Below are 17,570 nucleotides of genomic sequence, written 5' to 3'. Positions count from 1 at the left end.
GGTATTTAGGCAGTCAAATATCATTTTGAAATTACGTCTATAATCAAGTTAGAAGATGGATTTTACAAAGTTATGGATAACAAAACTCCAATTGGTCGGGGAAAAAAACGGAAAGAAAATGTCTGTACACACATGCACATGTTGTATGCAAGTGTAAAGAAACATATTAAGATCACTGGACAAGTGCCTACTTCTATAGTTATGTTAAGATCCAGGCTCGCATTCGTTAATGTCAAGACAAAACTTGCATGCAGAGGTCATTAAATGATGTAGGATATATAGTTGTAACTGGATAAGATTTACAGCCAAATTAGTCAAAATGTCTTGGTGCCTTGACTTTCATTTCTTATTATAAACTCATGCAATGCCTACCAAGGGAATGTATGTTGAATGTAGAATAATATTTAAACATATTCATAACCTCAGTTGTTATTGTTATATATTTCTATAATAGACAGATCAACCTGGTGAAGATGCCGTCAGCTTGAATCAACACACACTGGTGTTAAAACAGTTGGCAGCCCGAAGAAACCCAGATATGGCACTTCTGAAGGACAAGATGGAGAGAACGAGGACATACAGAATGGATTTTATTGCCCAGCATTCTGTCAAAGAAATTCTTGAGGAATTTCCTATTTTGAAGAATGAAACACAGGTAGGACATACATAATGTACCACCATTGTAATTATCTTCAGATAAGTGATAGTGTATGGTAGGAAATTAAATTATATGCGAATATGTTCTTTAGATTGATCTTTATGGTCTATCAATTACACAAAATGTAAAATGTCTGGTGTTGGGAGCGTGGCCCTCTGGCATTACATACAGCAATGCTTCCTGATAATCGAAACATACATTGTAATTTGTCACCATAAGCAGTTTTCAGTATTTTTTGGTGATTTCTGTTGGCTGGGGTGACAACAGAATACTTTACAAATGATTGATGAAATTTTTGTGTGATCTACCAAGAGTATACTTTGGCTTTAATATTTACATAGTTTATGTAAATGCTTCCAAACTGGATGATGATAAGACCTGAAGATGATACTACCCAACTGACCGGATACTACTTTTTTTTTTTCATTGTGAACATCCGAACGGCAAAAAGAGTCGTTACAATGTTGCGCAATGTGATGTAGACTGTACACCTTTGTACCTTACACTTCGTTATATCAAAGCTATAGATCATTGATTTTGAAATGTCTTGCATTGCCAATAAAAAGACTTGACCTGGGCTAATTCCTAACTTTTCCATGTATATAATACACACACAAAAACAAACACGCACAATTAGGGGATGCTCTAAAGTGCAGATTTTGGACATCCTTCCCCCGCTTGGTCACTTCGACGCCACCTCGCTGGTCATACCTCCCCCAGTCATGAACATAAACCGACACCCTTGACTACAAGTGGCGGATCCAGGGGGAGGGGCGCACCCCCCCCTCTTAATTTCCAAAGCTAAAAAATATAGCTTCAAACGGCAGTTTTTGGACTGTAAAATGTCAAAATTTTCAAGCTCGCTCGCTCCGCTCGCTCGCATTTAGTCGTAATGCCATTCTACTGAAGTTGCTGCCAGTAATTGCCGGCAATTGCGCCCGGTGCGCTCCCCCCCCCCCCTTAATTTTCAAAGCAAAAAAAAAAATATAGCTAAAAACGGCAGTTTTGGGACTGTAAAATATCACAATTTTCAAGCTTGCTCGCTCCGCTCGCTCGCATTTGAATTCTCCTGATATTGCTGCCAGTAATTGCCATCAGTTGCGCCCGGTGCGCCCCCCCTTAATTTCGAAAGCAAAAAAGATATAGCTTCAAACGGCAGTTTTGGGACTGTATGTCAAAATTTTCAAGCTCGCTCGCATTTAATCTTTATGCAATTCTTCTGATGTTACTGCCAGTTGTCAGCAGTTGCACCCAGTGCGCCCCCCCCCCCCTTTAATTTCCAAAGCGAAAAAATGTAGCTACAAACGGCAGTTTTTTTTACTGTATTAATGTCCGAGTCAAAATTTTCAAGCTCGCTCTCTTCGCTCGCTCGCATTGAATCGTTATGCAATTCACCTGATGTTGCTGCCAGTAATTGCCAGCAGTTGCGCCCGGTGCGCACCCCCCCCCCCCTTAATTTTCAAAGCAAAAAAATATAGCTAAAAACGGCAGTTTTGGGACTGTAAAATGTCACAATTTTCAAGCTCGCTCGCTCCGCTCGCTCGCATTTGAATTCTCCTGATATTGCTGCCAGTAATTGCCATCAGTTGCGCCCGGTGCGCCCCCTTAATTTCGAAAGCAAAAAAGATATAGCTTCAAAGGGCAGTTTTGGGACCGTATGTCAAAATTTTCAAGCTCGCTCGCATTTAATCTTTATGCAATTCTTCTGATGTTACTGCCAGTTGTCAGCAGTTGCACCCGGTGCGCCCCCCCCTTAATTTCCAAAGCGAAAAAATATAGCTACAAACGGCAATTTTTTTACTGTAAAATGTCAAAATTTTCAAGCTCGCTCTCTTCGCTCGCTCGCATTGAATCGTTATGCAATTCACCTGATGTTGCTGCCAGTAATTGCCAGCAGTTGAGCCCGGTGCACCCCCCCCCCCCCCTTTATTTCCAAAGCGAAAAAATATGGCTAAGAACGGCAGTTTTGGGACTGTAAAATGTAAAATTTTCAAGCTCACTCTCTTCGCTCGCTCGCATTTAATCGTTATGCAATTCACCTGATGTTGCTGCCAGTAATTGCCAACAGTTCACCCCCCTTAATTTCCAAAGCGAAAAATTGCTAAGAACGGCCGTAAAATGTAAAATTTTCAAGCGTTCCCTCGCTCGCATGTAATCGTTATGCTCTCCCCCAGTAATTGCCAGCAGTTGCACCCGATGCGCCCCCCCCCCCTTAAATTTATAGCTACAAAGCGGTTTTTTATACTGTAAAATTTATGTCAAAAATTTTAAGCTCCTCGCTCCGCTCGCTCGCATTTAATTGTTATGTAATTCTCCTGAGCTGCCAGTAATTTGCGCCCGATGCGCCCTCCCCCCCCCCCCCCCTCCTTACTGTCCAAAATTTTTGTCAAAATTTTCAAGCTCGCTCTCTTCGCTCGCTCGCATTTAATTGTAATGCCATTCACCTGATCTTGCTGCCAGTAATTGCCAGTAGTTGCGCCCGGTGCGCCCCCCCCCCTTAATCTCCAAAGCAAAAAAAATATGGCTACAAACGGCAGTTTTTGGACTGTAAAATGTCAAAATTTTCAAGCTCGCTCTCCCCGCTCACTCGCATGTAGTCGTTATGCCATTCTCCTGATATTGCTGCCAGTAACTTGTCGTTTCACACCATCATTCCATAATCCATTTATAGGGGGGACAACCCCCTCCCACAACCTCCCCCCTTGCTCGTTCCGCTTGCTCTGGCTCGGTCGCGTTCATGACATCAGTGTAAGAATTATTACTAGAAGTTTATTTAAATTATACCATTTATAGGCAAATTGTTCAATAACAATTTACTTCAAAATGTACTGATACCTTGAACAAGTGGGACTGTTTCAAGTCGATAAAACACGCAAAAAACTTGCCTCAAATTGCACTATTTACAACATCAAAATGCAAAAAGTGCTCACCTTGGGGGGAGGGGGACACTCCCTCCCACATCCTCCCCCTCGCTCGTTCCTCTCGCTCTTGCTTGGCCGCGTTCATGATATTCAGTGTAAATATTAAAACAGAAAGTTTATTTGGATGATACTATTTTATAGGCAAATTGTTCAACAATAATCTACATCAAAATATACTGCTAACTTAAACAAGTGGGACTGTTTCAAGTCGATAAAACAAGCAAAGCATGCTTCAAAATTGCACCATTTACAACATCAAAATGCAATCTCAGTTCTAACCGTGGGAGGGGGTTGGCCCCCTCCCACACCTTCCCCCCTCGCTCGCTCCGCTTGCTCGGGCTCGGTCGCGTTCATGGCATCAGGGTAAGAATCAATACAAGAAGTTTATTGAAATGATATATAGTTTATAGGCACATTGTTCAACAACAATTTCCATCAAAATGTACTGCTACCTTAAACAAGTGGGACTATTTCAAGTCGATAAAAACACGCAAAAGAACTACATCAAATTGCACCATTTATAAACATCAAAATGCAAAAAGTTCTCACCGTGGGAGGAGGGGGGGGGGCAACAGGCTCTTCCATACCCTCCCCTCCCCCTTGCTCTCTCCCTCGCATACTAACACCCCCTCCTCCCCCCTCCCCCCCCCCCCCCCCCCCCCCCATCACACCAAGATGAATCCTAGCTACGCCGGTGCCCTTTCCCCGCTTGGTTTCCCTCAAAAAACAGTAAAAGTCTAGGGATTGAGAGCTTCCTATATTCCAAATGTCTGTCCAAAAAATCTCGTTACATTTAGTGTCAAAACGCACCCCCCTTGAAAAAAAGCTGGTGACGCCCCTGTAATGTGGTGCAACTGTATAGTATAGGCCCTACAAAATAGACTTCGAATGTGCTTTAGGTCAAATATGACAGAATGCTTACAGTGCTCACACTCTAGGGGTATAGACACACTGATAAAACGCATTCCTCTTTAAATTGCAATATGCGACTCCACGAGCTCCGGTCCCCCCCCCCCCCCCCTTTTTTTTTTTTTTTTTTTTACACTGCAGATCATCAAAAAATACAGAACCTGCAGATACGATGATCCCTATTATAGTAAATTCCTCAAAGCCCTTCAGCGTAATCATGTATAGCTTTGTGGAAAGTGGACTCTCAGACTGTGAGCAAGGAGGTACTAGGCCTAGTACCTCCTTGCTATGAGCAAGATTTCATGAAGATTTCATCTTCCAAGCGCAAAGCCTAGTTGCACTTCAATATCAGGCAGGCATCAATCAAAGGTTGTCAATTCAATACGTGACTCTCAATTTCATTCAGTTTCATAAACTATCTCCCGTATATCATCTGGTTTTGGTCACCAGTTTATGGAACATCATCAATAATTATTTCAAAACATACTGAGTACACGACATGCAGTTTAACGTGTGGTGATGGCGGCATCAAAATAGATGTGATAAATAAGCCTGATCAGGCTGTCTGCATTGACGTTTAAGGTATCATGCAACTAAATAATATGATAAAAAACCCAATTTGGTATCAATATCAAAGCACTGCTGCTGAGGGGAGCAAGATCACATGACCACAGGGCGCGAACAGACTGGGATGGGAATTCCCTAAAGAGGTCCGAGCCGATCTCTTTGGAATTCCCCAGTCTGGTAATTTTATGGGTTTCGTTTATAGTGCACAATTGCCTTCTTTTGTTCTGTTTGCTTTTTGATGTTTTGTCTCTTTTTGGGAGGTGGGGAGTTTTGACCTACATAGGCGAAGAAGCGCCAACGACTAGTCTGGTTTCCAGACTCTTTGTCAATTGGATTCCTTTCATAATATGCTTGCCGAATGCAAATCCACTTAAACCTGCTCCAGAGGGTCTGGAAGCCAGACTAGTCAACGACGTACTGGGGATTCCCAAGCCAAGCCATGCGAAGGGAGAATGCTTTGGTTCTCCTGTAGTCTAGCAGCCAGAAAGGGTCCCCGTGCACCCCCCTTAAAACAAAATTCTACGATATGTTCGGAGATCGTCAGAACCTGTATTTTCCGAATCCGGTTGTCGCCAGCGGAAAAAAAGGTTGCGCGCGCGTCTAATTTGCATATTTCTAAGATGGGCGCCGCCCGTTGCTAGGAGACGGATTATTTTTGAATAACTTTAGTTAGGAATAACAAATTACCATAAAAATGGTATCATTTTGAAGAGAATTAAATTTCCTACAAGCTGATACCCCATTTGATGGGATAGATAGATGTTGTCATGAAATATTAAGGAAGGAATTATGTTTTTTAGCATTTTTCTAAAAAGATAGGGAATTTGGTTATAATGTTCTTTTCCATACATTTAATATGCATTTACAAATAACATTTGAATTTTCCTATAATTATCCCCAAAACATAGCTATTATCATGTGAAAACGGCTTTCCAATACATCAATTCCTTTAAAAGTTACACGACATTAAAGGGGATATGGTTCAATAGGTTTTACAGCAATATTGAAGGGTTACAATGTCTCCGCGCGCAATTGCGTAGGTTCTGTATGTGGGGTTTGTTGTAGATCACTGCTATCTATTGATCAAATCTCATCGAAATCGGCGAAGAAAGAAAGAAAAATTACACTTTCTATTCCTTATATGAAATAAAAATGTTTTTTTTTTTCTATTCTGTGTTACCAAACTCAATCCATTCAGCTTCCCATATGAACAGTTTCTTGTCTTTTTGGATTCCCTCCAAGAACGTGAAATTAATCACAACTTATCTGATATTAAAAAGTTAAAGAAAAAAAATTACGTGACAGTTTCCTCTTATTGTAAGATTAAAGTGAAAAAAAAGAAGAATCTTATGCTAAAAGCGCTAAGAAATAAAGAACTTGTTAAATGACCTTTCAGAGTTTAAAATGAAACATGGCTATCTTATTTTTTTATAACAAAATGAAGGGAAGTATCTGTGTAGTTCATGTCGGCCCATACTGGGTTACATCATAAATTCTTCAGAAATGGTCCCCGTGCATCCCCCCCCCCCCCAAAAAAAAAAAATCTACGATAGGTCAAAGGTCAAAGATCAAGTGAAATACATGCTCTCCTATTCATCCAATTAAACCTAGGTCAAGGAAGGTGACCATTCAACACATTTGTGACAAACATGCCATTATAATATTTTGCCAATTTTGTGAAAATGTAATCACACATTGTCCACATGTACTATAGACCTATTAGGAGAATCATGCATTATGGCGGAGGCATACCAGTCGTCATAGCGACATTTCTAGTTTAATATTACAACGAAGATTACGACTACTATTAGCAGTTGGTAATTAAGTGGTGTACGAAGACTAACTCAAACAATACATCATTATTTGAGTGGCTATAATGTACAATTGATAAAAACCCAATCAATCTGGTTTTTTTTTTTCAGGTTATACAGTGCGTATCAAAAAAAGGTAATCCAACTTTGGCGGGCTACTACTTTACAATTGTCAGCTATGGAGAGCTCAATGTTTTAATTCTAATGATATCACAAACCATCGAAAGCTATGTTGCCGGCTGAAAGCAATAACAAATTTACTTATTGTATATTATAGAAAGAATGGCCACGCGAAAGTAACAAGATTAATGCTCTGTTACTGGGAATTTGAAAACAATAATGACATTGTTTCCATTCCTGTTGTGTCGTTGGTTGTTGGCGTGTTTCCTTTCAAAGAGTGAAAGTAGTAGTAGGTTAATAGATGTCGGCGTTAAAGCTTGTACAATATAACAATATTGGTCACAGTTTATTATTCCGAAGGTTCATTTTTTCCCCCAAAGGTTCATTATTCCGGAGATTCGTCATGATATAGATAAACGGGCCCAAATTAGTTATTGCTGAAAGCAATAACACATTTACTTCTTGTATATTATAGAAAGAAAGGCCACGCGAAAGCAACAAGATTAAATGCCCTGTTACTGGGAATTTGAAAACGATAATGCCATTGTTTCCATTCCTGTTGTGTCGTTGGTTGTTGGCGTGTTTCCTTTCAAAGAGTGAAAGTAGTAATATAGTAGGTTAATAGATGTCGGCGTTAAAGCTTGTACAATATAACAATAGTAGTTATAGTTTATTATTCCGAAGGTTCATTTTTTCCCCCAAAGGTTCGTTATTCCGGAGGTTCGTCATGATATAGATAAACGGGCCCCAATTTGTTATTGCTGAAAGCAATAACAAATTTACTTCTTGTATATCATAGAAAGAAAGGCCACGCGAAAGCAACAAGATTAAATGCCCTGTTACTGGGAATTTGAAAACGATAATGACATTGTTTCCATTCAAAATTCAAAATGGTCACCTTCCTTGACCTAGGTCTAATTGGATGAATAGGAGAGCATGTATTTGGGAATTTTAGGACTTTAACTTGACTTTGGCCCTTTCATAAGTTTATGCATTAAGTAATTTTCAAGGTATGGAGAAAAAGTGCAATTTTTGTATTGAGTAGAAAATTGTTACCATTTTCATCTGGCCTTTGACCCTAAAATTCATAAGAGAATCACTGTCAGGCAGAACATGCATAAATATGTACTAAGTTTCAAGATACCATGAGCCACTTCCGAGACATGGAGGAAGAAGCAAGTTCAGCACTTTCTCTTGATCCTTGATCTTTGACCTTTTTGGCAAAAAAAAAAGAAATTGCCAGAGAATCTCTATTTTGGGTTATACATGCATACACCAAGTTTAAGTCCTGCTGGCATTGCATAAATATGAGGAAATAGTAAAATTTTGAAGTGTTGCCCTTGACCTTTGACCCCATGAACCCCAAATTCCCTAGATAATCACTTCCAGTCAGTACATGCATAATATATACTATGTTCCATGAAGATCTCTCTCTCTAGTCACGTAGCATACAAATATGCAGGTGTGGTTCGGATGAGAGAACGCCATTGTCTGCGGTCAGCGGCAGCTCTGGTAGCCTCTGTAATGCTTGCTCCAGTCACCTGTTTGATGTCATCAAGCCAGCTTGCTGCGGGTCTTCCTCTTTTACGTTTTCCCTCAACCATTCCCTGGATGATTGTTTTCTGCAGGCAGTGATGTCTGGTAGCATGGCCAAAATATGTCAATTTTCTGGCCACAATATCAGCCCGTAGTTTCTTTTCCACTCCAAGCTCCTCTAGCACCCATGTATTTGTTCTTCTTTCTTTCCATGGTATCCTCAGTATCCTACGATAGCACCACATCTCAAACGAATCCAGTCTCTTCTTGTCTGCTGACTTCATTGTCCAGGATTCTGAGCCATATGATGCCACGGCAAAGGCTGTAGATCTTAGTAGCCGGACCTTGAGGGAGGAAGGGAGTTTACTTTTCCAGAGCTTTGTCATACTTTGTACCATATTCCGGGCCATTGCTAGTCTTCGTTTAATCTCCTGTGAGCAGTCCCCTTTGGTGTTTATGATGGAACCCAGGAACTCGAAGCTTTCCACCTCTTCAATGGCATCACCATCTAGAGAAAAGACACCATCTGCAAAACTCCGTTCTCCATCTACAACCATGATCTTAGTCTTTCTAGTATGCAGCATTAGCCCCCTCTCTTCACTTGCTATTTTTACTGCTCTGAGTAGATCCATCAATTCTCTTCTGTTGTTACAAACCAGGGTGGTGTCATCCGCATACCTGAGATTTGTTACCCGTTGGCCACCTATTGTCACTCCACCAAGGAAATCTCCCAGGGCATCTCTCATAATCCGTTCAGCATAGATGTTGAAAAGCTGGGGCGATAGTATGCATCCCTGTCTGACACCTCTACCAATCTTGAACCATTCTGTGTCACCTCTGCTTGTTCGTACTGTAGACTCTTGATCTTTATATAGCTTGCTAATGAGCTTCACTATATGGCTAGGAAAACCCATTTCTCTCATAGTGTTCCATAATTTTGCATGACAGACACAATCAAAGGCTTTGCTGTAATCTATAAAGCACAGGTAGAGTGGTACAGAGTGTCCTCGGCAATTCTCAATGATGTTTCTGATGTTGATGATATGGTCTCTCGTGCCTCTTCCTGCTCTAAAACCAGCCTGCTCTTCAGATATCTCATTTTCCATCTGCCGTTTCATTCTGTTGTTGATGATCTTGAGTAGTATTTTGCTGGCATGGCTTATCAAACTAATGGTGCGATGGTTTGAGCACTCCTTTACATTTCCTTTTTTAGGTATCGGGATAAAGACCGCTCTTCCCCAGTCCTCGGGCCATTCTACATTCCTCCAGATTCTGTCACATAGTTTCCACGTGATGTTTATGCCTTCCTCACCAGAGGCTTTCCATAACTCGCCTGGGATATCATCCCAGCCTGGTGATTTCCCGTTCCTAATTTCTCTCATTGCTTGGCGCACTTCCTCCAATAACGGGGGTGGTTCTAACTCTTGTTCCCCTAGGTTGCTGTTGGCAGAGTCTGCCTGGGTCTTCTGCTCGTAGAGCTCCTTGCAGTACTAGGCCCATCTGTTCTTTATGTCTGTGCTCTCTGTTAAGGTGGTACCATTTCTGTCATTGATGACATCTGACCTTGCTGATGGTTTTTGAGTCATTTTCTTTGACCAGAGCATACACCCTCTTAGAATCACTCCCTGCTCTTTCTATCTCCTCACATTTTCTCTCAACGAAGGCACGTTGATCAGCTCTAACTGCTTTTGACACTTCTTTGTGTTGTCTTCGCCACTCAGCCATATCCCCTCTCTTCCTCGCATCCTGTCTCTTGTCAGCAAGTCAGTTCTAATGTTGTTCTGGATAACCATGGTTGCTTCTTCTTCTTCTTCTTTGGGATGACCTCCTTAACTGTGCTTAACACTGCTTCTTTCATTCCTTCCCACAGTTCATTGGGAGACAGCTCTTCATCATCAATCTGAAGAAGTGCCTGAAATCTATTGCTCACACTAACAGTGTACTGTTCCGGTATGTTGTCTACATCAAACCTTAATGGTGGTGTCTCTTTCTTCTTTACTTTGAGCTTTAGTTTCAGCTGTGCAACCAGAAGCTGGTGGTCACTCCCACAGTCTGCACCTGGTCTTGTCCGAACACTGAGCAGTGAAGAGCGCCATCTTCTTTTAACGAGAATATAGTCAATCCGGTTTCTTACATTGTCCCCGGGGCTCTTCCATGTCCATAGTCTTCGGGGGTGCTGCTGGAAGAAAGTGTTTCCAACAATCAGGTCATTAGCTTGGCAGAAATCTTCCAAACTATCTCCACGTTCATTTCTTTCTCCCAATCCATATTTTCCGACGATCTTAGACTTGGTCACTGATTTGCCAATTTTTGCATTCCAGTCTCCCATTATCACAAGAACATCTTTGTTCGGAATCTTGTCAAGAGTATCTTGGAGCTGATCATAAGTCTTCCATGGCTTCATCAGATGCAGTAGATGTTGGCGCATAGACCTGGATGACGGAGATGTTAAATGGGTGACCTTCCAGTCTGAGAGTAATAATTCTTTTGCTTATTGGGTTGAAACCCAAGAAAGACTTAGCCGAGTTTTTGTCCAGGATGAAGCCTACTCCGTGTTCCCTCTTTCCGCCGTCTTTGCCTGAATACACAACTGTGTAGCCATCTTCGGTAGTGAAACGACCTTGGTTGAGCCACCAAGTCTCTGAAATACCAAGCACACTGATATTTTGTTCTCCCATTCGGGTTATGATGATCTCCATCTTGTCAGCATTCATTCCTTGAACATTCCATGTCCCTATAATTCTAGGTTTTCTCAGGTTTGTGCTGCTCCTTTCATGCACAGGATTATCGGCAGTATATTCTGCGTCCTTACAGCTGTGCCTAGTCGGTGCAACACGCTCCTCTTCCCCAGTAGCCATTGACGCATCATCTGGCCTGCGGGTCCCACCATCAGATGCCGGTTTTCCACAATGTTTACGAACTCTCATAAGAACTATCGTGGCCAAGAAAATGCAGTGGGTGGCCGGGTCCTTCTGCATTGCTGGATGGCCATCGTTGACTCTCCAGAGTCGATGCCCTTAAGATAGATCTTGTTTTTAGTTCCACCAGGGTGTCCAGCCACCCTCCTCACCATTCTCCAGTTGGAGACTGGTGGGTTTGCCGGTTTAGTCGCCGACAATCCGACCCTGAAACAGGTTGTACTGGGCTACAGGGTACCAGTAGCAGATCATCCTGACCTGACATGAAGATACCTTGAACAATATCCAAGATACAGAGAAAAAAAGTAAAATTTTAACATTTTCACTTGACCTTTTCACATTTGACCTTAACCTTATGACCCCAAACTTTTACCAGTGAATTTTAATTGGGTAATACCTGTATACACTAAGTTTCAAGAAAATATCTTTAGGCATTGCAGAGATATGAGGGAAATAGTGAAATTTTAAGCATTTGACCTCGACCTTTTGACTTTTGACCTTGAGCATGTGCACCCAAAAGTTGATAGGCAGAATTTCACCCCCAATACACATACATGCCAAATTTCAGGGTTTTTTTTTTTTTTTTTTTTTTTTTTTTTTTGTTACGCTGTCCACAAAATTCATTACGGACGGAGAGAAGGACGGACGGAAGGACGGACAACCCGAAAACATAATGCCTCCGGCACCACTTCTTGGCGGAGGCATACAAAAGAATCTAGATTACATAGGTGAAGTAATCTTGGAAGATATGTAAATATTGATATGTACGGTATTGAAACTGTCGTGTTGATTATCCTTATGGTACGTTTCCACTCTCGTGGCATTCACTAAGCTGGGTCCACTTTCTCGATTCGCCCGAAATCGTGGTCTTACTCGCGGACTAATCGTGCTGATCATCAGATAATCAAATCTTGATGTCAGTCAAAGACATTGTGTTGATCGTAGTAATTTTTCAAACAGTCCAATAATTCTTCTACGATCAACACGATTACCACCATAGACCTCAAGATGTGATAAGCCATGATAAGATCACCACGGTCACTCGTAGACTAAGAATCGATTTGTGGTAGATAGTATACATGTATTAGCATATCGAGACTCGCGACAATGGCAACCTAGTGAAAGTGTTTAACGTGCAATGTCAATAATCTTTTGGGTATCGATCATGCACATTTATAGTTACTCTATCTAAAAAGGACCGGCGGACGAGTAGGGCATGGATATCTGAAAACATTGGATGGTGTATTTAACTCATGCATGAGTTGTTATTCCAGCGGAACTTACATGCGCTCTATAAAGTGGATTGCACGTCAGATGCGCCTATAGCAGATACACTTCAAATCATTTTAGTAAATTTATCTAATTATAATAGATGTCTAATTTCTGTGGAAAACATGAAAATATTGTATTCGTTGTGGTTAAACATTTACACTCTGAATATGTCTAATGTTTAACACATTAGTCATACACAAACATCCTTGAACACAAACACACACAACACAAAAGTATACAAACCTGCATAAATATAAACGTGATATATATATATATATATATATATATATATATATATATTTATATATATATATATATTTATATATTTATATATAGATATAGATATATTATATATACATAGTTATAGTATATACATGCACACATACATACATACACGCATGCATGGTTAATGTTCCCTCAGACATTTCCCTCATGTTTTATAGATCCATGGTCTACTTAACCATAACATTTTTTTTCTCTCTCTCTCATTTTTGTATAATATTGATTATTAGTCACTCCTAACGGATTCAACAACCAAGTTTACGTTGTATTGCATTTAAATCAACCCATGTAATAAAGTTAAGTGCATGAAATCATTTTTTATAAAAAAAAACAGAATTTGAAAGCGACTGGATTTGACTTGCAACTATTCGTTTTTATCAATGCCATTCCTTGGTATTTGTAATCTATCTATTAGTTTCTTGGCAATAATAAACGTGTGAGCAATATGTTTAAAAACCATCAGGCGAACCACCAAAGAATGAGAACACGTATGTGCGATCTTATCTTAAAAAAATAAATTGATTTCCTGCTAGAGCATGGTGAGAAATATTTCGCTTGTGCGGTATACATGTAACTCTTATTTCGACATCTAAATAAAGCATTCGAGTTTGATGTTCCATGAATGCATTAATGGCGTATTGAATAAATTCACGAAATTCACGACTGAGCTCATTTCCCGTGCATGAATGCCTGTGTGTGATATTGGAGGTGTGAGTATGTGTGTGAAGATGATCAGAAGAATGAGAGTTGATGAAGAGAAGTTTGATTAATATCGATATGTTGGAAACCCCTATCCAGGTAAGCCCGTTTCGGCCGTCATGAAATTACACCTCTCGTAAGGCCTTTATTCTATTTGATGAAAAAAGACGTAAACTAAAAGTGAAGCTGAGTAGATCAAAGGTGATAGCGAATAAAAGATTTAATTTGCTTTCATATTCCACAAGATGTAATGATATTTAATCAATAATTTGGATGTAAGAAGTGATAGGGTCTCATACTTGCAATGATTATTATAGTATTACACGCGTTACGCAAGTGCGGCCGTCGACATTACCCTTAAATTTCTGTATAACCGTATTGAACCTTTTCCCTTTAATGTCGTGTAACTTTTAAAGGAATTGGTGTATTGAATAGCCGCTTTCACATAATAATACTTATTTATGGGGTTTAACTTAAGGAAAATTCCGATGTTATTTGTAAACAGAAATTAAATGTATGGGAAAAACATTACTGAAATCTGTATTTCTTGGGAAAAATGTAAAAAAAAAATCCTTCCTTAGTATTTCATAACAACAACTATTTATTACATAAAACGGGGTATCAACTTGTAGGAAATCTAATTCTCTTTAATATGATACCATTTTTATGGTAATTTGATATTCTTAACTAAAGTTATTCAAAAATAATCCGTATCCTAGCAACGGGCGGCGGCCATCTTAGAAGTATGCAAATTAGACGCACGCGCAACCCTTTTTCCGCTGGCGACAAGCAGATTCGCAAAATACAGGTTCTGACGATCTTCGAACACATTGTAGATTTTTTTTTGGGGGGGGGGGGGGTGCACGGGGATCATTTCTGAAGAATAGTAACCCAGTATGGGCCGACATGAACTACACAGATACTTCCCTTCATTTTGTTATGAAAAAGTAAGATAGCCATGTTTCATTTTAAACTCTGAAAGGCCATTTAACAAGTTCTTTATTTCTTAGGGCTTTTAGCATAAGATTTTTCTTTTTTTTTCACTTTAATCTTCCAATAAGAGGAAACTGTCACGTCAAATTTTTTTCTTTAACTTTTTAATATCAGATAAGTTGTGATTTTGGAGGGAATCCAAAAAGACAAGAAACTGTTCATATGGGAAGCTGAATGGATTGAGTTTGGTAACACAGAATAGAAAAAAAAAAACATTTTTATTTCATATAAGGAATAGAAAGTGTAATTTTTCTTTCTTTCTTCGCCGATTTCGATGAGATTTGATCAATAGATAGCAGTGATCTACAACAAACCCCAGATACAGAACCTACGCAATTGCGCGCGGAGACATTATAACCCTTAAAATAATATTGCTGTAAAACCTATTGAACCTTATCCCCTTTAATGTCGTGTAACTTTTAAAGGAATTGGTGTATTGGAAAGCCGTTTTCACATGATAATAGCTATGACTGGGGGATAATTTTAGGAAATTTCAAATGTTATTTGTAAATGCATATTAGATGTATGGAAAAGAACATTATAACCAAATTCCCTATCTTTTTAGAAAAATGCTAAAAAACATAATTCCTTCCTTAATATTTCATGACAACAACTATTTATCCCATCAAATGGGGTATCAGCTTGTAGGAAATTTAATTCTCTTCAAAATGATACCATTTTTATGGTAATTTGTTATTCCTAACTAAAGTTATTCAAAAATAATCCGTCTCCTAGCAACGGGCGGCGGCCATCTTAGAAATATGCAAATAAGACGCGCGCGCAACCTTTTTTTCCGCTGGCGACAACCGGATTCGGAAAATACAGGTTCTGACGATCTTCGAACATATCGTAGAATTTTGTTTTAGGGGGGGTGCACGGGGACCCTTTCTGGCTGCTAGACTACTGTGTACACTTCGGAATGTCTGCATGATCCACACACTCCACAAACACGCATAAACACAAACCTTGCACAAACACACACAAAAGGCTCGTGCCTTCAAAAGGCAACATCTGCCACGAATGTATGTAGTACACTGTAATTATAGCCAAAGATCCTAGCAATAAAGAGACGACAGACGTCAGACCAAGGAGGTATGAGAGATTACCTCCTTGGTCAGACACAATTATGGTTTCAGCGACGAGCACTACAAACGATCTCCGAACGAGTAGAATTCGCATGACCAAATCGTGCGACTCTAAAATTCCTGTACATATCATTTTATACATGCACTGCACTGTTTGCCTGCATGAAACGGAAGCGGCGATTTACTAGAGTATACACTGAAGGTATCCAGGCAGGGGAAGTATTTTCAGGACGAGTTGTAGTTCATATAAGATGGTACACCAAACTCGATCATCATCGTGTAATTGACGAAATTAGAAATAGAATAATTAACAGAATACCAAGTGAGACATTTCAGCTCTACAAATACGTGTTTAATTAAGTGAGTGCTCTTACAGTGCAGGAAAGCTCAGGAACGCGATCAAGACCGTATACCTGCAAATACTGACCAAATATTGAAGCTTATTCTTGTAGGTCCTATATCACTGAAACAGAAAGCCAAACAGTAACACGACACGGTACATAAAAACTATTTGTGCACGTGCATGTTGACGTCTTCACGGCTGGTAACTTCGCCTGAATTAGATGTATATTCTATACTGCAGCATTGATTCAAACAATAGATAGTGTGTGAATGATTCGATGCTTACCGGATATACCGTGGCGTGACGCATACAGAGATTTCACCAAAGATTGTGCTCACCGCCTGTGCTCAGCTTGCTGGGTAGACAGAAAGATCCGTCTGTAAGGAGGACTCTTTTTATATTTTGCCATTAACGCTGTCCTCCGTAGACAGACGGAAGGTTGCAGTACCCATTGCTGTGTGGATGTTCTTAACCACTGTCTCTATGGAAAATTGGGTGAGGTACCTCACCCTTCTCGATTGCGTCTAATTCACGGCCCTAGGTCGGCAAATTTAAGCTTGTATAGTGAAATTAGCTTTTTAAGAATACATTAAACTCACCAGATTAATGAATAATCCAAAATTTTAGTAGAATTTTCAACGTAAAACACAGCCTGTCGCGTCGTTACGTTCAAACTGCAGAAACATACACTATGAATCTCTTAGCCAATCACATGCGAGGTAGTTTCTATGTGTTTGTTTTACTTAAACACGTACCTCGCATGTGATTGGCTTACAGATTCAAGATGGCGACTTACAGCTTGCGAACGGCGATGTTGCGATATCGATAAAATGTCTGCGTTATAACCGAGTTTATGTGAGTATTTCGATTGCACAATTGAGAAATTTATCCCAAATATTGCTGCATAATGTGTCATGTCATGTCAAACTTGTTTGAATGTAAAAAAGCTGTCAGAAATTTGGTTTATCGTAACGTTTGATCTGTGCGCGACTGCTCCACACAGGAGCCGCAATCATTGACTTCGGTCTGTATACGGAGGGGATCCGTGAAGCCAGACGCAGTCTCCGCGGAACATTCCCCGACGGACAGATACAGACCGATCTTTCGGTCAACTTGCTGGGTAGCTTCTATGACGCTGCAGTGGTGTAATAGACTAGTACGTCGTGCTGCAACGCGAGTACTGTTCCGTGTCCTTTTTAATAGCTACAGCGTGGAGCGACAGGATAGTTTTCCACGTCCACCTGCAACAGGAGTTTAGGCGCCCTCTGACCGAGCAAGGGGCGGGGCACCGATCTCCTTGGGTACTGGTGTTACCAGGTTTACTGCTTGATTGGACGACAGGGCTTATTATTATTATGCACATGAGCTGTAAAATAACTCGTCTTATTCATATTCCACTTAGTTGACATTATATCATGTAATATACAGAGTACAAAACAAAATTATCGTGACATTG

The sequence above is a fragment of the Diadema antillarum genome, unplaced genomic scaffold (assembly GCF_040938485.1).
Source record: "Diadema antillarum isolate AM-2024a unplaced genomic scaffold, OU_Dant_1.0 scf00000054, whole genome shotgun sequence".
NCBI lineage: Eukaryota > Metazoa > Echinodermata > Echinoidea > Diadematoida > Diadematidae > Diadema > Diadema antillarum.
The sequence above is the reverse complement of the archived record's forward strand: the minus strand, read 5'-3'. Positions refer to the sequence as shown.